Source organism: Antechinus flavipes, chromosome 5 (genome assembly GCF_016432865.1).
Source record: "Antechinus flavipes isolate AdamAnt ecotype Samford, QLD, Australia chromosome 5, AdamAnt_v2, whole genome shotgun sequence".
Lineage (NCBI taxonomy): Eukaryota > Metazoa > Chordata > Mammalia > Dasyuromorphia > Dasyuridae > Antechinus > Antechinus flavipes.
In genome coordinates this window covers 165,718,622-165,743,136 of record NC_067402.1, presented here as the reverse complement: position 1 = coordinate 165,743,136, position 24,515 = coordinate 165,718,622, and positions in this window count along the sequence as shown.

Below are 24,515 nucleotides of genomic sequence, written 5' to 3'. Positions count from 1 at the left end.
AAATGTAGGTATATGTATATATGTATTATGAATATGTTTATCAATGATAATACTTCTAACATGCCTTTGAGGGGGAGGGGCAAAGCAATTGGGATTGCTTAGGGTCACCCAGGTAGGAAGTGGTAAGTGCCTGAGGCCACATTTGAACTCAGGTCTTCCTGATTCCAGGTCTGATACTTTATCAACTGTGCCATCTAGCTGCCCCAACTATTATGCCATTGAAAACTAATTTAATCCCTAAATTATAAAAGAGGTCCAAACAGAATTATATCACAAGCAAAATCAGCTATATTATTATAATTTGTAACCCACAAATTCATTTCAACAGACACTTAAGTGCCTACTATGTGTATGGCATTATACTAGTTGCTGAGCAAATGAAGACTAAAAAACTAAAGCATTGCTTTTCTCAAAACATCTACATTCCCTAAAGATATATATGTACAGAAGTATGTAAAAACAACATATACAAAGTGATATATCAAATCTGTTTTTGACAAAATTGTACATGAACAAATTCAATAAATAAACAGAATGCAAAACAAAAGCAGAAATAAAACAAACAAAAATCCAAAAATCACTCACATAGCTTTTATCATGATTTCTTTAGTAATACAAATCTATTATTTCACATAGCCAGGCAGGAGAAAATGTCAGCAGAAATTTTGCAGTCCCCAAACTAAAGTCCTCAGCACCTGATTCAAAAGGTAAACATGTTCTCAAACTAATTCTATAGTCATTCCTTTCTCCAGTTTTTCACTCTGGCCCACTGGGATTTCAGGCAGTTCTCTCCCCAGTGCTTTCACTGAGTGAAACAGTCCCTTTCTCCTATACACACATAAGTCTAAAAGGCTCTAACTTCTGACATTCTCTTGTACTTTGCAATTACTTTTGAATGCTATAGGAAATCCTCAATGCTCCCTCAGTGCCCCACTTTATAATCACTAAATTATATGAGAAGACATTATACTAGATCAATACTCACCAGATAGAGAAATGGTGGATCCTTCTGTGTACTTTTAAAAGGGAATTATTCCACCATCTCTCTCTTTTTTCCTTCAATTGTCCAGGTAAATGAATGTAACCCTAGGACTTTCATGTGAAAATAGGGTCAAAGGATATCCTTATTCACCTTGGCAGGTTAGTGGCTGCTTCCATAAAGCAACTAGAGCTGAGACTCAACAAGACAACCATAAGCCTAAATGTCTCTATTGCTTTTTATTTCTTTAGCTGATTGAAGGTGACTGAATAATGATCTTAAAATGATCATGGTAGGCAATTTGAAAGATCAGAAGATCCAGGTCTTTAGTTGGCACTGGGTGAACTGTGAGAATTGCCTACAATTATTACACAGCTTCTAATAGGAAATCATGATTATCTGCAGAAAGATAAGCTGAACTTTAAGCTTGACTTGCCAGAAGACATGGACCAAGAGGGAATAATTGTTTGGAAAGTACAGAGCCACGTTAAAATATAAAATATTGACTTAGCAGTCCTGTAAATTGGTTTTTCTAATTGTCTTACTTCTCAACTTCCCAAGATAGTATAACATTAGTTATATCTTATTGCTGCTGATTCTTTAAGGTTTTCTGTCAATGAGCACTTGGGAGTCTTTTGTGTTTGGCATTTCTTTTGTGTAGGGGAAATAAATAGCTATTTTATGCCTGATCTACATAATACACAGAGTTCTTTTTTCCTTACTATTGGACTTGCTTTCCTGTCCCCAGTAGTTCTTTACCATAAATAAACCTAGTTCTGTTTTAAAATAACCTTATTTCTAATATATGAAACTTAGTTCTCATTTCTACCTTTCTTATTTCCCAGTTAAACAATATTATCTTAGATAAGTACATAGTTAAGTCAAGTCAGCAATTAGTTGTTATTTACCACGTACCAAAGATTTTGCTAAGAGCTAGGAAGATAAATATAAAGAGAAACAAAAGTGGTCCCTGACCTCAAATAACCTACATTTTTAAGATGAAAGACAACATATAAAGAGAAGTTGCAGAGAAAAGGGAGAGGAGAAAATACCAACAAAGATACTTGGTGAGAAAGTCCAGAGAGTCAGGAAAGAGGTCAGAAACGAATGGAAACTTGCCTGGTCAGGGTATCTTCATTAAAATGGAAGTTGTAAAAGAAAGTAACCAATTAGAGGAAGGGGCCCAGAGGCGATGTACTATTATTATGAGAAGTACAAAGTGAACTGCCAGAATGAGGAGACTGCTAAAGAATGGAAGAGAGAGAAAGAGACACCGAGAGATAGAGATAGAGAAAGAAAGGGACAGAGAGAGACAGAGAAAGAGAGACAAAGAGATAAAGACAGAGACAGAGAGAAAGAGACACAGATACAAGAGAGACAGACAGAGATAGAGAAAAGGACAGAGAGACAGAGAAAGAGAGACAGACAGAAACAGAGAGAGACTGGGACAGAGAAAGAGAGACAGACAGAGACAGAGACAGAGACAGAGACAGAGACAGAGACAGAGACAGAGACAGATAGATAAATATTTACTAAACATTTACTAATGCCAGGCTCTGGACTAAACCATGGTAACATAAATGCAACAGGATAGTCCCTATTCTCAAAAAATTTTCATTCTAATGGGAAAACATAGCAGACAAAAGGAAGTTGGAAAGGGAAGGAATAATGGCCAGAATAAAGGATTATGGGCAAAAAGTGAAGAAACAGTATGCATGTCAAGCTGTGAAAAACAAAAGATAAAAACTCATCTAAGCTCAGCAAGTCAAGTACAGGGTCTGAGATTTCCATCTGAGAGGGAAAGCCGGAAGTAAGAATGGAAATGGTAACCGTGAAGAAGAAGCTGCTTGCTTTTGGAATTATCTTTACTTCCAGAGACATTTGCTCCATTTTGACTATAGATTCAAAGAAAAGAAAAATGTTGCTTATGATCAAGGAATCCACATAGCTACAATATGTTGATGTTAAAAAACAAATCTTAGAGCAAGACTACATAGGAGCATCAGCAAGTCTATCCATTCATGAACTATAGCTTAAACTGATTTGAGGACATATTGTTTCATATATTAAAAACCTGGAGCTACATATCTAAATTCTTATTGTTTCTAATTTGTGCTATGATTTTACAGGATTACCTTGTTTTATTGTGCTTCATTGTTATTGCATTTTGCAAATATGGGGGGAGGGGTTGTTGCTTTGTTTCTCTTTGTGTTTTTTTTAATAAATTGGAGATTTGTATCAACCCTACACTGAGAAAGTCTATCAGCACCATTCTTCCAACAGCATGTACTCACATCATATCTGTGTCACATCGTGGTAATTCTACAATATTTCAATATTTTTTTGTTTTATATCTACATATATACATGCATTTATGTGTATTTAAAAGAGTGATCTATGATCAGTGATCTTTGTTGTTACTATATATTGTAATTGTTTCAGTAGTCCATTCATTAACTGTGCCCATATAAGATGGTAAATTTAATTAATAAATGTTGCATGTTTCCTTGAAACACAACAATATTTAAATAAGGTCAACTAATAACCTACAGTGGCCTCTAAATGTGAAAGTGAAAGGAAGAGTCACTTGATGTAGCAAACTTCATTGTTACTTTATTTTAAGAAATTCCCTCACCTTGAGCAACTATTACCCTGATTAGTCAGCAGTCATCATCATCAAAATAAGACCTTCCACCAGCAAAAAGGATTATGACAGTGAAAGTTCAGATAATAGTTAATAATTTTTAGCAATAAAATATTTTCATGAAGGTATGTACATCTTTAAAGGTATGTACACAAAACTATTGTATACTTAATATATTAATACATAAATATAACTTTTTAATACAAAGAGAAATAAAATTCAAGTGATTCCCTTTATTGAGAAATTGGTATTATTATAATGTTCTGGAATTAAACCCACAATTTCTCTAAGATATGATTGTGTCTTCCTAATGGAATCATTTGTTCCCAAAAATTTTCTCTTTCACAAGCTACCCATTTGGTATTCCTAATGCATAAATCTGACCTTAGAGCTCCAAAGCTGAAAAATCTTCAGGAGGCCCCTTTGCCAACAGGATAATGCTAATTGCATGTTATTCTAGCAGGCTTTAAGATTTTAAAAGTATTATTTTAATTTAGCTCCACAACAACCTTGTAAAATAGATTTTCCTGGTTTATTTGTCAGTGAGAGAGGGGAAGGTTGAATTACTGATAATTTTATTGATGTACGGAATTCTCTCAAGAAAAATTCTCTTACAAATACACATTGTTCTGAATTTCTTAGTCTTAGGGTATGAACTAAGATTCAGAGAGAGAGAGAGAGAAAGAGAGAGAGACAGAAAAAGAAAACTGCATTTGAATAACTACACTTCATATTCTCTCTCTCTATGTGTGTGTGTGTGTGTGTGTGTGTGTGTGTGCGTGTGTGTGTGTATGTATATGTGTATATGTATATATATATATATGGCCACTGGTCCCAGAAGTGAGTCAGGTGACCTTGCACAACCCTCCCTCATTTAAATCTAATTCACTTGCATGTCATGGCATCATCTCCCTCATGTCATGGTCCTCTTTGAGAGGATCTTTATTATTCTTTGAGAATAAAGGACAAACAACAACAATATCATATCAGAATAATGAGAAGCCTTCACAAATTTGTAATGGTTTACCTTTGATTCTGAAACTGTGAATTAAGACTGGTATTGTAAAGGTAGTTATTACTTTAATGTGTGAATGTTACTGCTGGCTGCTGCATCATGAAAAGAAGTTATATAAAGTTTTTATATCATAAAAAATATCATTAGATATTATACAAATTAATATTAAACAGAAATATACATCATGGCAACAGTGTGAGAGGGATCCTCATCACAGTTTCAGGGCAGAAAAGGGTGCTTGTGGTCATTCATGGACCAGAACAGAAGCCAGAACAATAGTAAACATACTACTCCTTAGATCATACCACTGTGGAAGAACTGAAAACTTGCAGGATGCTTGAAGTATCTCTGAAAACAGCTGCACAGTTTGAGGCAGTGCTTCCACCTTAGGAGAAGAGCCCTACTTGGTCAGGAATAAATATACTAGGGAAATGAGCAAACAAAAGAAAAAATCTGACCAAAGAAAGTTAACATGGTAGCAGGGAAGTTCAAAATACACAGTCAGTCAGAAGAAAACAAAGCCAAAAGTCTGACATCCAAAAACTCCAAAGAAAATATGAATTGGTCTCAGTCATAAAGAGCTCAAAAAGAGTTTTTTTTTTAATTAAATAAGTGTGACAGAAAAAAATTTGCAAAGAAAAGTTGGAGTAATATAAGAAAATCATGAAAAAAATAAGTCAAGATTTTAATAAAAAAGGCACAAAAAATACCAAAGCAAATAACACTTTAAAAAACCAAAAAGGTGAGTTGGAGCCAAGTCGGCAGAGTAAAGGCAGAAATTCACCCCTCTCCCCTGAGCAGCTACAAATTTCTTTTAATGATGACTCTAAACAAATTTTAGAGCATCAAAATATCCAAAAAGATGGAATAGAATATTTTTCAGTCAAAGGCAAATTAGAAGACCAGCAGAAAAGGTCTGTGACATCAGGGTGATAGTGCAGCATGTAGTCCTGATGCTGGCTGGGCCAGCACTGCCAGTCCTGGGTCTCCAACCCTGGGGACCTCTGAATCAATGGCAGTACTGGTGGCTTGCATACTTCTCAGCCCAGAGATACTAAGGAGGATATAGAAGATGAACAGGAAAAGGTCTATGGCAGGAGGATGGGAGTCTAGCCCATAATCCCAGTTTAGGCCCTGCCAGCATAGTCCCACTCTCAGCCCTAGCATCAGCAAAGTAGGACTCTGTGGCTTTAGCACACTAGATCTTACAGGGACAGTTGGGTGAGGAAACCCCTAATAGTTCCAGGGCAGAAAAAAAAGTGCTTATGTTCAAGTCCCTAGAAAGAACTCAAATCTATAGAGAAATGAATTGAATTTATTTTTTAAATGTCATTCCCTAATTGACCAAAAATACATGAAATTGGTTTTCAGAGAAAATAGTCAAAGCTATCTACATACATAATGGGAAAAAAATCACTCTAAATCTCTATTAATTGGAGAAGTACAAATTCAAATAATACTGTGAGGTACTACTTCACATTTATTAGATTAATAGGACAAAAAAAAGGAAAATGATAAATTTTGGAGGAATGTGGGAAAATTGAGACAATAATGAATTGTTGGTAAATTTGAACTAATTAAACCATTATGTAGAGCAATTTGGAACTGTGCCCAAATATTTATAGCAGCTCTTTTCTGATTGCAAAGAATTGGAAATTGAGTGCGTGTCCAACAATTGGGGAATGGCTGATAATATGTGATATGTGTGACATAAAAAATGATGAAATACACTCAGAAAAACCTAGAGACATACACGAATTGATGCAAAGTAAAATGAGTAGAACCAGACCATTTTCCGCAGTAACATTATGATCAACTATGAGTGACTCTTCTCAGCAATACAATGATTCTTGGATATGAAGAACTCTTAGGGACTAACCATGAAAAATGCTATCCCTCCCCAGAGAAAAACACTGATGGAATCTGAATACCAACTGAAACATAGTTTAAAATGAACAAACAAACAAAATTTCCTTTTTTTCAGGGTTTTATTTTGGTCTAATAAGGAAATATGTTTTGCATGATTACAACCTGAAAAAGGCAGGGGGGGGGAGGGGAATAAAGAACATCTTAAATAGCTGAACGAATATTCTTGTTTTTCTTTCTTTCTTTTAATTTCTTTCTTTTCTTTCTGTGTTTAACAACTTCTGTTTTTATTTACAAAATATATGCATGGGTAATTTTTCAACATTGTCCCTTGCAAAACCTTCTGTTGCAAATTTTCCTTTCCTTCCCCCTATCCCCTCCCCTAGATGGCAGGTAGTCCAATATATGTTAAATATATTAAAATATATGTTAAATCCAATATATCAAATGTACATATTAATATAATTATCTTGCTACACAAGAAAAATCAGATCACGTAGGAAAAAAATCTAAGAAGAAAACAAAATGCAAGCAAATAACAGAAAAAGTGAGAATGCTATATTGTGGTCCACACTCTGTTCCCATGATCCTCTTTTTGGATGTATGTTAGGTTCATGGCATGGAGGGACCAGAGGGCCAGGATATGCTCATTAAGTAAAAACAGAAAAGCAGCTCTAAGAAGGCATTTACCCAGAAATAGATGATTAACTCCTGTAACTTATCAAAGCAATCTAGGTGGGGAATAACGCAGATAGGGACGATATAAGTAATTGTAACCATGCAATGGGGAGGATATATAAGAAGAAAGAGGAAAGCAGGGAAGAGGGAATTGAAGAGGAGAACTGAGGGGAATAGGGAAAGAGAACTGTATGGAGGTGAAAGAGAACTGTATGGAGGTGAAAGAGAACAGAGAGACAATGGCAATAAATGCTTGCTGTGTTTAACAACTTCTGGTGTCCTGAGTGCTCTGTGGGGAAAGAACATAGCTAAAGAGAGTTGTGCTGGACACGTCCGAAGACTTGGTATGGTAAGAGTTCAGTTGAGACCCTGTTGGTAAGTAGAGGGACCCTTACAGATTTAGATAGATGACTCACTTCATCACTGAACAATTGGAATTGATTTGAATAAGTTCATTGTTGAAGAGAGCCACATCCCTGAATGAATATTCAATGTAATAATAATAAAAATGAAATACTGCCAAAGTTAAATTATTGTTTTAATGCTATAGTAATTACATTACTAAAGAGAAAAAAAAATTGATGAAATAATGACAAAAACATTTTGAGAACCAAAATAAATAGAATATTAAGGGGATAATGAAAAAGAAAGCAATAAAAGGAGATGAAACCTTCAGATCTAGTTTAAGTAGCAATTTTTAAATTTTTTTTAAATGCCATTGTCATTGTCAAAGTAGATCAGTGGGATAGTCTAGACAAGAAAGAATCTAAAAACATGAATATCAAGAAACCAATGGTCAATAAATCTGATAATACAAATTACTTGGGAAAGAACTCCTAGTTTGATAAGGATTGCTTGAAAAACTGCAAAACAAGTTGGCAGAAATTAGGCTAAGATCAATATCTTGAATGATATTACATAACAAATTGAAAATAGATACATGACTTAAAGAACATGCCATTAAAATAATATTAGAAAAGAAAATAATTTTTATACCCATAAGTGGATGAATTCTTATCCAGAAATGAGGAATAATAAAAATAAAGTAGATGATTTTCTTTATTTGAAATTGAAAAACTTTTGCACATCTTCAAAAAATAATGCATACAAAATAAGAAGAGAAGAGGCCCCAAAAGGAAAAAAAAATATTATTTTATACAGAAAACTAACAGAAGTATGCATAATATTAAAACTCAATATCAAAAGTATAATACTAATATAAAGTGGTCTATGCATACAATTCTGATCAAACAGTTTTCAAAAGTATTACAAATCATCAACAGCAATATGAAATAATGCTCTAAATCATTAATAATGAGAGTAAAAATCACCCTGAGATTTCATGGCAAACCCAGAAAATTGACAAAAATGAAAAAGTAGAACTAAATAGGTTGAAGAGCTTACTAGAAAATAGAGCCATTAATCTGCTGTTGATGGAATTATGAATTAACACAGCAATTTTAGAATGTATTTTGTAATTATGAAAATAAAGTTAAAATAATGACCTTTGACCCATCAATTTCACTACTAGACATACCCAAAGCAGAACAGTGATAAAAAGAAAAAACTATCATTTCATATAAGTTTTTCCATGCTTTTGTGTATTATTTATATTCGTCATTTATTAAAGCACAGTAATAGTTTATTTGATAAGGCCTCATTTCTCAAACTTAGAGGGAACTGAATTAAATGTATTAAAAAAAAAAAAGAGCTATGCCCCAATTGATAAATGAAAAAACTATATGATCTATGCTCAAAGAGCTATAAATTCATTCATTTCCTTTTTCCTAACATTTTCCTAATATTTTAAAAAAGGAAAAGGACCTATATACTAAGTGGATGTCACAGAGGGAGGTCCTAGCAGTGGTGTCTGGGATGTATTAAATAAGGCCAGTGCAATGTTTCTGCATTTTCCAGGGTCACACTGAAGCACATGGCAGGGTAAGCCCTCTAAAGGCTACCTGTTTGCTCAGGATAATTCTGAACTATGGTGGAGTCCTAACATTGGTGGCTGCCTGTTTGCTGAAGTATTCAAAGGGTTGCCATCTCCTTATTTGCAGGGGGCTGTGCTGAAGCACTTGGAGGTCTGACTACTGGAGGATGTCTGTTTGCCCAGGGCTTTGCTGAAGCATTCTTCAGCAAACCTTTGCTGAAGGTTCTTAGAGCTAGAGTCTACTTATTCCCCTGGCTATGTGAGAAGTATATGGAGAGATGTAGTGTTGACATTTGCTTGCTCCACCATATTAGGACTCGGGATCTACCAATGCTTTGCTGAGTTGGGGTTTATTGGGATGCTTCCTGTCCTAGATTGCACTCTCCATTTACCCAAATAAGAGAGACCTTTCTTGAAGATATTCCAAATTTTTGGGGCTAAGAAATTGTTTCCTTCTATCTTTTTGCAGGTTTTTTTGTTCTAGGATTTGTTTGGGGGACAATATTTTATAGCTTTTTGGAGATGAATATGGGAGATGAATAAGGAAATTGGTGGACTTATTGCTTACTCTACATTTCTTTCTCAAATTTGGGTTAATTCACATCCTCATCAGCATTTCTTTTTGTCCGTTTCTCCACAAAATTCTAACATTAACTAGTTCTATAATTTGGCATCTTTGCCAATTCATAACTATGTGGTGAAATTTTAGTTATGTTGATTTAGCATTCTTAAGTTAGTGATTTGAAGTAGTCTTTTGTATAGTTGTTAATCGTTTGTAATTTTTATTTTTAAACAATAAATTTATAAAGATGTTAAATATTTCATAGTTATAATCAGTGATATCTTTAAAATATCCCAATATAAAAAATTATCTGGAAAAAGCTTTTTCTTTCTTGCATATTCATCAAGAAAATGACAATTCATATGCATATATGTATAACATGTATAATAATTTCATAAATATAAAAAATATAGATTTCATGTGGCTAGTATCCTCTAAGTATTTTTAAGAATCATTTAAGATATTCAATTTTGCCCTTGTTTTATATTTATGTATCTATTTATTGTAATGTTCTGCTAGCTCTCTGGAGGTCTTCCTTGGACCTTGAATGGGCCTTGATTTCAGCAGAATAATCACTACAAGAATAGTCAGGAATAAACTCCAAAGTCTTTATTATCTCCTTCATAGTCTGTCTCCTTTGCATGGGGCTGGGCTAGCTTTTTGGGGGACCTTCAGATGGGCCTTGGTCTTAGTGGAGAAGTGAAGGAGACAGGATAACTACCACAAGGGTCTTTGTCCTCAAGCCTGTGCTTGAGTCTTTCTGAGTGCAAGAGCTTGAGCTCCAGGCCTCCAGGCTTCTATCTATCTCCTAGTCTGTCTCCAAGTGTATCTTCCCTCCCAGATCTCTTACTCTTATATATTCTAAGTACATCATCATAGGTGTCAATCTTGTAGAATAGGTGTCAACTTGTAGAACTATACTAAAGTAAGTACATGTAAACTAGAGAATCATCATCTCAATTCCATTGAGTTAACACTTTATTGTAAGATTACTTGTTTCAAGTACACTTGGCCTTCTACATAGCCAGCTTTCTTTTGTTTTAGAAGATAGGAGGTCATGCCCTCCCTAACTTCTCAGGAAGGGAGGTGAAAACACCAAAAAAGGAGGTAATCATGGCCTCCCTGACTTCTCAAGGAAGAAGGTGAAAACCCCAAACCAGATATTGTTAGCAAGTTTCTTCTGGGCCTAAGGGTCTTACTTGAAACAGGTATAAACCAAATTGTAGATTAAATATATTTCATCTAATTAGGAAATACAAATATGTGATCTCTTTAGGTAAATTACCAGAGAACCAAAAATTTTAACTTCAAATTATATCAAATACAGATTTAAATTTCTACTAATAATACTTCAATATCAATGTATACATATTTCTACAATCTTATACCAGAATAAACAAATTCACAATGTTAGTATCCATAATTAATAGTAATTATCTTGTACAATTCCAGAATCAGAATTCCAATCTAAACACACATAGCCCCAAAATTTAAGATGGTAGAAAGCTGCTCTTTCAAGTCCATCCATAAGGTTTTAAGAAATTGATGGATTTTAGGACCTTGGAAGAAGAGGGGTTGAAATTTGGACCCAGATGTCCAGCTACAAATTTGTCGCTCAGTGACTATCCTATCCTTGCCAGAAAAGTGGGTGGGGAGAAGAAAGGACCATGCCAAAGATGATGGGACACTACTAGAAAATGCCAAAAGTCTGAGAAGCTTGGAAAATCACAAAAAAAAGTCATTTTTTTGTTTTATTTTGTTTGTTTTTTTGTTTTTGTTTTTCCTCTAAAGCTCAAGTTCTGGCCCTTGTAAGGCTTTTAATCATGTAAATTAGAACTATTTAAAAATACAATAGACCAACTCCATTTAGGTGATAGACAGTGCCAAGCAACTTAAAATTTAGTCTCAAAAACCCAAGAATCTGCTAAAATGTTTTAGCAGTTCTATAACTTTAACTATTTCTACAGACCCAAATTGGTTCTAGGTCCACAGAAATAGGTGTTTTTTTTTTTTTTTTTCTTTTTGATGTGATAGTTAAAAAGTTTCCCTATTTCAGAACTGGTCCTTCCTCTTTCTACCTAAAAACTATTTGCATAAATCCAATTATGTACAAAATAAGCACGTTTTAAATCCCAAATAGCCAGATCTTTTCCTTTGCAATTTGGCTGACTGAGAGAAACATAAAAGACAAACACAAACTCATGCGCATGTGCACACACATACACAATATAAATTAATCAAGTTCCCATTCTTGGCCTCACCGTGGAGGGGAAGCAAAGAGGGGAGTTCTGAAGCCAAATCTTAGGCGCTGGCAGGCAAGTATTGAAGATTCCTTTGAATTTAAACCTAACTCTCAGGGGATGAACAGCTTCTCCTAGTGAGCTCAGCACCTGACCAAACAAAGCAATTTTTCCTATACATTTTGGTACTTCATCCCAATTCTTAAAAAGCTACCTTCCTCGGACACTAGATAGATTTAGTCAGCTACTTCCTTTCCAAAGGTTCATAGTCTCTTATTCTTTTTTAATGGAGGACTCATTTGATTTTACCAAAGGAAAATAAGAGTGTCCTTACGGACTAGAACCACGTAGAATTTTCCCAACATCAAAAGAAAATGGGAACATCCTGAAGATTTTAATTGCCTAAATTCTCCTAATCCCAATCCCAGTAACCCAGGCAGCTCATCAATTGCTTGGCAGAGGAAAGTCCTCTTATGGATAAAATCTTTCCCATCCCACTCCCCCTCATCAGTTCTTGCTCATATGGGCAGCACACAATTTACCTGATTTCAAACTTTTCTCAGTTGGCTTATCTCCTGGAGCAAATTAATCCTCTATCTTTGCTAGCCAACTTTCATATTTGCTTTTTCCAAGTGTCTCTCTTCAGGAATATACCCAATCAGAGTGAGAGTTCCTGAGCCAAGTCCAAGGATCAATGGAGAACTCTCCAAAGGACAAGGTTTTGATACAGGAGAGACCTATAACAAACAGGAAATATCCCAGACAAGCCTCTAAACTGTGTGGGACAGTAATGACCTCAAAAATAGTAAGAGACTCTCAGAGTGTAATGCTGGAGAAACTAAGGCAAGATAGAGATTAGAGAGTTTTTAATGTGTTATTTGGATTTCTGAGAGGGAGAGATTGTACTAGGGGCATGATGCCCCCAGGGCTGGTGTCTAAAACATCTGGCAGTGAATGTGAATTTTCAATGATATATCTATATATAGATAGCTATATATAGACATATATAGATCTATATGTAGATATCTATATCTATAGATATAGATATAGATATATCTTTGACTCCAAGCTCGAGTAGCTAAAAAAAGAGGATGGAGTCCAAACTCTAGTGAGAAGGAATCTCCAGGCAGGGACCATCAATCTGGTCCTGACACGTTGGGGGATAGGACCATAAATTCTTTTTTTTTTTTTTAATAATTTTTTATTGATAGAACGCATGCCAGGGTAATTTTTTACAGCATTATCCCTTGCATTCATTTCTGTTCCGATTTTTCCCCTCCCTCCCTCCACCCCTTCCCACAGATGGCAAGAGTCCTTTACATGTTGAATGGGTTGCAGTATATCCTAGATACAATATATGTGTGCAGAACCAAACAGTTTTCTTGTTGCACAGGGAGAATTGAATTCAGAAGGTATAAATAACCCGGGAGGAAAAACATAAATGCAAGCAGTTTATATTCATTTCCAGTATTCTTTCTCTGGGTGTAGCTACTTCTGTCCATCTTTGATCAATTAAGGCTCTCTTTATCAAAGAGGTCCACTTCCATCAGAATACATCCTCAAACAGTATCATTGTGGAGGTATATAATGATCTCCTGGTTCTGCTCATTTCACTCAGCATCAGTTCATATAAGTCTCGCCAGTCCTCTCTGTATTCATCCTGCTGGTCATTCCTTACAGAACAATAATATTCCATAACGTTCATATACCACAATTTACTCAACCATTCTCCAATTGATGGACATCCTTTCATTTTCCAGCTTCTAGCCACTACAAACAGGGCTGCCACAAACATTTTGGCACATACAGGTCCCTTTCCTTTCTTTAGTATCTCTTTGGGGTATAAGCCCAGTAGAAACACTGCTGGATCAAAGGGTATGCACAGCTTGATAACTTTTTGAGCATAGTTCCAAATTGCTCTCCAGAATGGCTGGATGTGTTCACAATTCCACCAACAATGTATCAGTGTCCCTGTTTTCCCACATCCCCTCCAACATTCCCCGTTATCTTTCCCTGTCATTCTAGCCAATCTGACAGGTGTGTGTAGTGGTATCTCAGAGTTGTCTTAATTTGCATTTCTCTGATTAATAATGATTTGGAGCATATTTTCATATGTCTATAAATAGTTTCAATTTCTTCGTCTGAGAATTGTCTGTTCATATCCTCTGACCATTTATCAATTGAAGAATGGTTTGATTTCTTATAGATTAGGGTCAGTTCTCTATATATTTTGGAAATGAGGCCTTTATCAGAACCTTTGATTGTAAAAATGTTTTCCCAGTTTATTGTTTCCCTTCTAATCTTGTTTGCATTTGTTTTGTTTCTACAAAAACTTTTCAGTTTGATATAATCAAAATTTTCTATGTTGTGGTCAATAGTGGTCTCTAGTTCTTCTTTGGTCATAAATTCCATACTCTTCCACAGGTCTGACAGGTAAACTATCCTATGCTCTTCCAATTTATTTATCATCTCATTCTTTATGCCCAGATCATGAACCCATTTTGACCTTATCTTGCTGTACGGTGTTAAGTGTGGGTCAATGCCTAGTTTCTGCCATACTGATTTCCAATTTTCCCAGCAATTTTTGTCAAATAATGCATTCTTATCCCAGAAACTGGTGTCTTTGGGTTTGTCAAACACTACATTATTAAAGTTATTGGCTGTTTTGGCCTTTGAACCTAACTTATTCCATTGATCAACTAGTCTATTTCTTAGCCAATACCAGATGGTTTTAGTAACTGCTGCTTTATAATATAATTTTAGATCTGGTACAGCTAGGCCACCTTCATTTGATTTTTTTTTTCATTAATTCCCTTGAAATTCTTGACATTTTGTTTTTCCATATGAACTTTGTTGTTATTTTTTCTAATTCATCAAAGTAGTTTTTTGGGAGTCTGATTGGTATAGCGCTAAATAAGTAGATTAATTTAGGTAGTATTGTCATCTTTATTATATTTGCTCGCCCAATCCAAGAGCATTTGATATTCTTCCAGTTGGTTAGATCAGACTTAATTTGTGTGGAAAGTGTTTTGTAGTTTTGCTCATAAAGTTTCTGATTTTCCCTTGGCAGATAGATTCCTAAATATTTTATACAATCAGTAGTTACTTTAAATGGAATTTCTTTTTGTATCTCTAACTGTTGGGTTTTGTTAGTGATATATAAGAATGCTGATGACTTATGTGGGTTTATTTTATATCCTGCAACTTTGCTGAAGGTGTAGATTGTTTCTAATAACTTTTTGGTAGAATCTCTGGGGTTTTCTAAGTATACCATCATATTATCAGCAAAGAGTGATAATTTGGTTTCCTCATTGCCTATTCTTATTCCTTTAATCTCTTTCTCAACTCTTATTGCCAAAGCTAGCATTTCTAATACAATATTAAATAGTAACGGTGATAGTGGGCAACCTTGTTTTACTCCTGATCTTATTGGGAATGGTTGCACTTTGTCCCCGTTACATATAATGGTTACTGCTGGTTTTAAAGAGATGCTACTGATTATTTTAAGGAAAAGTCCATTTATTCCTATACTCTCAAGAGCTTTTAATAGGAATGGATGTTGGATTTTATCAAATGCTTTTTCTGCATCTATTGAGATGATCATATGGTTTTTGTTAATTTGATTATTAATATGGCCAATTATATTGATAGTTTTCCTAATATTGAACCAGCCCTGCATTCCTGGTATAAATCCTACTCGATCATGATGTATTATCCTGGGGGTGATTTTCTGTAGTCTTTTTGCTAATATCTTATTTAAGATTTTAGCATCAATATTCATTAGGGAGATTGGTCTATAATTTTCTTTCTCTATTTTCAACCTACCTGGTTTAGGTATCAGTACCATGTCTGTGTCATAAAAGGAGTTTGGTAGGACTCCTTCATTCCCTATTTTTTCAAATAGTTTATAAAGCATTGGGGCTAATTGTTCTTTGAATGTTTGGTAGAATTCACATGTAAATCCATCTGGTCCCAGGGATTTTTTTTTAGGGAGTTGATTAATAGCTTGTTCTATTTCTTTTTCTGAAATGGGACTATTTAAGCAATTTACTTCCTCCTCTGATAATCTGGGAAGCCTATATTTTTGGAAGTAGTCATCCATTTCACTTAGGTTATCAAATTTATTGGCATAAAGTTGGGCAAAGTAACCCCTTATTATTTCTTTAATTTCCTCTTCATCAGTGGTAAGTTCTCCTTTTTCATTTTTAAGACTGCCAATTTGATTTCCCTCTCTCCTTTTTCTAATCAGATTTACCAAAGGTTTATCAATTTTATTGGTTTTTTCATAAAACCAACTCTTAGTTTTATTTATTAGTTCAATAGTTTTTTTTTTTACTTTCTACATTATTAATTTCTCCTTTTAATTTTAGAATTTCAAGTTTAGTAATTGATTGGGGGTTTTTAATTTGGTCTTTTTCTAACTTTTTAAGTTCCAGGCCCAATTCATTGATCTTCTCTTTTTCTATTTTATTCAAGTAAGCCTCTAAGGATATAAAATTTCTCCTTATTACTGCTTTGGCTGCATCCCATAAATTTTGATATGATGTCTCATTGTTGTCATTATCTTGAGTGAAATTATTAATTGTGTCTATAATTTGCTGTTTCACCCAATCATTCTTTAAGATGAGATTATTTAGTTTCCAATTACTTTTTGGTCTATTTATACCTAACTTTTTGTTAAATGTAGTTTTTATTGCATTGTGATCTGAAAAAAAAGCATTTACTATTTCTGCCTTCCTGCATTTAATTTTGAGGTCTTTATGTCCTAATATATGGTCAATTTTTGTGTAGGTTCCATGAACTGCTGAGAAGAAAGTATTCTCCTTTCTGTCACCATTCAGTTTTCTCTAGAGATCTATCATACCTAATTTTTCTAATATTCTATTTACCTCTTTAATTTCTTTCTTATTTGTTTTGTGATTTGATTTATCTAAATCTGAGAGTGCAAGATTGAGATCTCCCACTATTATAGTTTTGCTGTCTATTTCTTCTCGCAACTCTCTTAGCTTCTCTTTAAGGAAGTTAGATGCAATACCATTTGGTGCATATATGTTTAATACTGATATTGCTTCATTCTCTATAGTACCCTTAAGCAAGATATAGTTTCCTTCCTTATCTCTTTTAATTAGATCAATCTTTGCTTTTGCTTGATCTGAGATAAGGATGGCTACCCCTGCTTTTTTGACTTCACCTGAAGCACAATAGATTCTGCTCTAGCCTTTTACCTTTAGTCTATATGTATCTCCCTGTTTTAAATGTGTTTCCTGTAAACAACAGATTGTAGGGTTCTGACTTTTGATCCAGTCTGCTATCCGCCTCCTCTTTATGGGAGAGTTCATCCCATTCACATTTGTGGTTAAAATAACCAATTCTGCATTTCCTGCCATCCTAATATCCCCAGATTATACTTTTCTTTTTCTTGCCCTCCTTCCCTTCTTCCCTATTGGTCCCACTAACGTCGCACAGCTCTCCCTCTTTAGTATCCCTCCTCCCTTGGAATCCCTTCCCCTTTCTTGTACCCTTCCCTTATTACTCTTTTTCCTTCTCCCTTTTCCTCTCCCACTTTTTAATGAAGTGAGAGAAGAATCTGTGTAAAACAAATATGTCAATTGTTTCCTCTTTGAGCCAACTCTGATGAGAGTAGGATTCACACAATGTTCCTCCCCCTCTCTAAGTTCCCTCATATATGATAAGTTTCCTCTGCCTCATTGTCACATGTAGTTTCCCTCTTTTTATCTCCCTTCTTCCCTTTTTCTGGCACTATCCCCTTTCCATTTCTACTTCCCTTTTTTATGTTATATCGGTAAAATCAAATTATACATATGATTTTTATGTATATTCACAACAGAAATACAGTTCTCAAGAGTTCCTTTTACCTTTTTCTACTTCTCTTGATTCCTGTTGTTGAAGATCAAATTTTTTGTTTAAGTCTGGTTTTTTCCTTAGAAACAGATGGAATTCCTCTATTTCATTAAATATCCATCTTCTTCCGTGGAAAAAAATACTCAGCTTAGCTGGATAGTTTATTCTTGGCTGCATTCCAAGTTCTTTTGCCTTTCGGAATATCTGATTCCAGGCCCTTCGATCCTTTAATGTTGAGGCAGCCAGATCTTGCGTGACCCTTATTGTGGCATCTCGGTATTTGAACTGTTTTTTCCTGGCTGCTTGTAAAATTTTTTCTTTAGTCTGGAAATTCTGAAGTTTGGCCACAATATTCCTTGGAGTCTTTATTTTAGGGTCTTTTTCAGAAGGTGTTCGATGAATTCTTTCAACACCTATTTTCCCTTCCGGTTCTATTACTTCTGGGCAGTTCTCTTTGATGATTTCCTGTAAAATAGTATCTAGGCTCTTTTTTTTCATCATAATTTTCGGGTAGTCCGATGATCAGGTTATCTCTCCTGGATCTATTTTCCAGATCTGTTGTTTTTCCCGGTAAATATTTGACATTTTTTTCCAATCTTTCATTTTTTTGGTTTTGCTTGACTGATTCTTCATGTCTCAATGAATCAGTCATTTCTATTTGTTCAGTTCTAATTTTTAGTGAGTTATTTTCTTCATTAGCTTTTTTTACTTCTTTTTGTATATGTCCAATTGAGTTGTTTTGCTCTATGGAATTTTTTTCCATTTCACTAATTTTTTTTTTTTTTTAGTGAGTCATTTTCTTTTTCCAATTCGCAAACTCTGTTTTTTACCTTTTCCAATTCACATTTCAGGAAGTTGTTTTCTTTTTCCACTTTATCAATTTTTTCTTTTAATGAGTTATGTGCCTTTTCTGTACTCTTTTGCATAGCTTCTCTTTCCTTTCCCCATTTTTCTTCTAGCTCTCTTTTAAGGTTTTGAATAGTCTCTTCTAGGAGAGCCTTTTGTATTGGAGACCAACAATCATCTGGAGACTGTCTGCTATTAGTCTCTTCAGGGTTGAAAAGCTGTTCTCTTTCTGGGTAGAAACTATCAATCATTCTTTTGATTTTTTTACTCATTTTGTTAAAGCCTGTAAGGTCTGCCTTCAGAGCCAGGAGGTTACCAGCTTCCTCTGCAGAGCAGTGAAAGGTATATGGACGGGGTAGCTGTCCTGTCGACCGGCTACAAAAAGCAGTGAGGTACTGGAGTGCTCTGGGAAAGAGTTCCCCACCAGAAAGTAACTCAGACCTGCAGGGCCGGGCTGGGAAAGTGCCTTTCAAAGAACCTCAGCTGTGTGAGATAATGACTGCCCTGGGGCTAGACACTTAGCAGTGAAAGTTTCACTGCCCCAAGCCAAACCCTGCCCTGGGGCTGTGGGTAATAGCAGCTGAGCAGTGAATGGATTTCCAGGGACAGGAAGTGTCTGCCCGGGGAAGCACAGTCTGCTGGGGAAGTTCTATTGCCCCAGGCCGAGCCCCCCACACTGCTGATTATAGCTGTCCAGGCTGTGCCCCCCTGTCGTGCAGATTAGTAACTGCCCCCACAAAAGCCCCAAACTGCCGGATGTGGCCACAGGGCTGCGGTAAAGTCTGCCTGAGTCACTTCCGGGTTTGAGGGGTTACAGCCAGATCTCGTTAGGTTCTGGTGTTTTTTAGAGGACCCTCTGTTTTAGGCTTTAACTTCTCTGCCAGTTTACTGCTTTGTAATCAAGGTAGAGCAGTTAGCCTATAGCAGAGTGGTCCCTATAACTTCTCTAGCCACAGAGATCACCCCCGCCCCTGGTCTGCTCAGGACGCTAACCTCTCGCTGCCTGTACTAGTCTGTTCCTGGCCCCTCAGGACAAACCTTTCCTGGCGAGCTTCCAGATCGGCTGGTAAGTTGTAGTGCTTCTTATCTTCATGAATTTAAGCAGTGAAGAGTTATTTTTGAGGCTGGATTAAATATTTGGTTATGAGGGTAATGAGAGGAGTTTAGAGAGTCGTGTGTGCCTGCTCCGCATCTTGGCTCCGCCCCCAGGACCATAAATTCTAACAAACTGGAAGTTAGAGGTGTCCAACTAGAGCCAGGAAGTCTGAAACTTAAAGTTATAAACAATGCCAATTAGGTATCTGAGACTGGATAGCTGGAGTTTTATCTTTTGGAATGCCAGATCTCCATAGCCCTAATTATCTCAGTTCTAATGAGCAGAAAAGGGGGGTTGCAACCAGAGAAACTGAGGCAGGACAATTCAGGGAAACTGAGGCAGGACAATAAAAGGGAACTGTAGCACAACAAGAGTAAGAAAAAGTAAAAACAGTTTATTACAATCTTGTGAAAAAGAGCATCTTTTGTTTGTCAGTAAAAGAAGTACAAAGCATAAACTGCAAAACACAAGATTAAATAGAACAAAATACACACCTTTTCTCCCTTTGTTTAGGGGAGAAATCTGTCTCAGAAACAAAAGAATAAATTACCTTTAAAAGAAATACTTAAAGCTAATTAAGAGTTGGTTGGAAACAGGAAAGGACTGTTCATTCAGGACAATCCAACACCTGCAGCTTTTTAGCTATATCTCAGCTTATTATTGCAAAAGTCTCAAATCATAATAAGCGAATAGTTTAAGACCATATTCCCAAGAAAGGGTCATCACTCAGTTAATCCCACATACGTATCCACTGAAATTAATTATAATAGCTTGCTGAGTGAACTTCAGAAAATGAAGAAAAAAATCATGGATACACTTAATTAAATAGCAAAGTACAAAATAAACCCAAGAATTATTATTACTCTTGAATGTCACTGGCAAAACCAAGGAAAAAAGCTAAGATAAAGAAATCCATTTGCATAATCAGGAAATGAATGAAAATCAAAGAATTGACCTATTAACACAAATATGGTTTATATTAAATATAACCACAAAAAATTTATGTGAATTAAAAAAATAAGTAGTTGGATATATGTTCTATGATCATGATTGTGTCATGGCCATACACCAAAAATGACTTTGTTGCCCAAATTATTCTTCATATTGAGTACTCGACCAATTAAATTTAGACATCTAAGTGGCATAATGGATAAAGTGATGGACTTGGCATCAAGAGGACTCAACTTCCTGAATTTAAGTTTGGCCTAAGACAATTACTAGCTATGTGACCCCTGAGAAAGTCATTTAACCCTGTTTGCTTCAATATCCTTATCTATAAAAGGATCTAGAATCAGAAATGAAAAATTATCCCAGTATTTTTGCTAAAACACCCCAAAAAGGATCGTGAAAAGTCATATATGACCGAACAACAACAACCAATCAAATTATCTGAGAAATATTTTACATGATTAGCTGAAATGATAAAATTCATTCAGGAACACTGAAGTCTAAGAATAGCAAGTTATATGATAAAAAAATGTAGGGAAGAGAAAATTTGCACATAATAAATTAATATATAGAGCTCAGTTCTAAAAAGTGAATCAATGAAATAAAATAAACAAGATTTAGAAATAAATGCCGAGAGTTATCTACTGTTTGACCAGTAAAAAACCACAAATTGTTGGACATAACCTTCATATGAAAAGAATTGCAAAGAAAATTTAAAAGAAAATTGTCAGAAAAAAGGTGTAGATTAGTATAAAATACTTCAAATCACATTAAATAATAAATAGATAAATAACAAACCATGAAAATTAGCTGAAGATAGTTATAATTTCACCATAATAGATCAAAGAAAGGGAGAATTTAGCCAAAGAAACAAAAAAAAAATCTGGAAAAAATAAAATAGAAAAATCTCAATTATATAAGATGAAGAAGCTTTTGCAATTTTGAATGCTAGTAAAATGATCCAAATCCTGGATTGGAGGAGTGAGCCAAAAAGAAATTTTAATCCAATATGAATGAACCTGGAGCTTTGATTCTGGGTCATAGATTATAGAAATCTGTGCAGATTACCACACAAATGTATCATTCTTTCTATAATAATATTTTAAGTATCTCAACATAAAAATGGAATGAGGAAAATATAGTATAAAATTTAGATCATTAATAGTATAATAATATACCATATTATGAGTATTTCTGTCATATTTGGAATTGGAATATCCCTGGCAGAATGGCCAGGTATAAGGATAAGCTAAATTCTGAACACACTTTATTTTATTTTGTAACTCAAGGAGAAAATAGTACAAAATGTAGGTCTGGTGCTGATCTTTGTGTAAGATTATTATTTCTCTTTGGCATATCAAAGGCAGATGTTGCTATTGGTGTCTCTAGACACATGACTATGATTAATACATTTTCTTTTATTCAATTATATTCCTGACATTTGCCAAATGATGTTGCTTGTATCTTTGGGGTAGCTTCAAGTTTGCTTACAAAAACAAGTTGTTGGCTCTCCAACAATGAAAATGAAAAAGATAAAATCAAAGCAGTACCATTCTTATTTTGGGGTTTATTTTTCATTGCCTATTTGGACACCAAGAGATTTACATAGCAAGGTATTGGTGGGAACGATTCCATTTCAAAATCTCTGATAATAAACAATTTGTTTGTTTTAGCTAATCAAGTTGAGTCAGTGAAAAAATGAAATATTATTTGTTGTGAATTTTCAAGGACTAACAATAGCAAAATTTAAAGCAGTAAAGTATTTTGGATCCTGTGTTTCTCAAAAAAATTTTCGGGAATATTTATCCTTATTAATTAAGAAATATACAAATCTCTGGAGGATTAGAGTAATAAAGAATTAATTTCTTGACGACTTCCTTGGTGCCTTAAAACAATATCATCATAAAACAATAGAATACATCATAGCTCCCATCTATTCTAACAAAGCTAGTTTAAATAATCAGTAAGTTCTTTTTGTCCCCCTTTAACTCTCGGTTGCACAAACTTGGAGTTAGGTGACTTAGAGAATTGTATCTATTTAATCATTAGATTTTTCTACAAGCATGAAATAGAATAACCCAAAGTAACACCTCCTTCAGTAATTGTTCTTAGTTACAACAGAAATGTATTTCAACATTTTGAAGCACAGATAATGCTGGTATATCATATTGATCACTTATATTGAGTTTGCAATCAAATAAAAAACACTTAGATTTTTTTTCAAATGAGTCTTTAAGCACTTCTCTCCTATATTGTACTTTGAGATCAATTGTCATTATTAAATCCATTCTTTAAGTCTTTCAGATTTCTTGAATTCTGGTCCTTCATCCAGTGTATTAACTATATTTTCTTGGTATTTTTTGTCATCTACAAATTTAATATACCATTATTTAGCATATTCCTATGATTTTGTCATTGATTTTTTAAAGGAAATCAGAAAATTATACATATTCCCATCAAACTCATTATGTACCACTTAGTATCTACAATAAGGAAACTCAGTAATTTATAGAAGGTGAAATTCAAGAAAAGAACCATGAATAAAGCCTATGGGTTCAGATGCCTCTGCACAGAATGTGGATAATAATCAAATGTAACTATTAGATTTTAATATAAGAAAAAAATGTATATACATTCCTAAGATTCAGTGAGATGGCACTTACATTTAAAATATGACTCTAGAAGAGTATCTTCTATTCAAAAAATAACAGAATAGAAAGCTTTTGAGAATTGAGAATAAGAGGATATTGTCAGGTAATCTATGACAAAAATTTTGAGGACCCCCACATAAATTAAAATTTCTTGATTTAGATGCTGTGTTCTGTTTGATATTATTTTCCTTCTCTGGTAATATCTATTTTCAATGGAATTTTCAAATCTGTGATTTATTTAAAATTCCCAAGTCTGATCTAGATAAGTCTACTAAACCTAAAACTGTTTGGTTACTTCAAATATCAATGATATTAGTTATTTAATGTCTAATCACCAACCAGATGAGTAGTGTACTATGTCCATGGGTTATGATGTAACCCAAGTGGTAATGATAATGGTGCAGTATATGTCTCATTTCATTCCAGACACTCATAGCAATGTTTATAATTTCAATTAATTAATATATTAAAAAGATTTTAAGAGAACATTGTGTAAGTCACTGAGGCAAAAATAGAATATAGAAAAATTGAGAAAATGAAAGATATACTTAGAATGAAAGTGGGATATGATATGATAGAATATTTCAGTTATCTGGGTGCCTTTTTTAATGGTCTTTTGTGTCCAATGCAGAACAGCTAATAATATTTGCCTTAATGATAATTTCATCCTTTAAAAGGTGGGAAAAGTAATGAAGGATGTTCCTATTCTGCACCTGATTTTCACACAGTCAGTTGCAATGCTAGAAATGATGGAAAATAAAAGAAAGTAGCAACTCCATCTTAGAATTTGTAATAGAGAAAGAGAAAGTTATGTGCAAACTGAAATGAAGGTTGCAGTTTTGGAGGATAGATTTCAAAAAGATAAAAGAAGGAAACATAGGATGCCATGTACTAAAATTCTTTCAGAAAAGTTAACCAATGAGCATGTAAAACTCTCAGACTGAAATTCTCAGAATACAAAGCAATAATTTTTATGATGAGGATATTAAGGAAATTAATGTACTTGCCTAAGCAATTTATATAAAAAGTTTAGTTGTTTTTACAAAAATACAGACTCCAAAAATGCAGTAATGTAATGAAGTATGGATTTTTTAAAAGTATAGTGGAATCCTGTAAAAATAGCATCAGAATTATGTGAAACTGGCTAGGTACAGCAAAAAGTGGGTAGGCATCTTTTTGTTTTAGCATGGTGAAA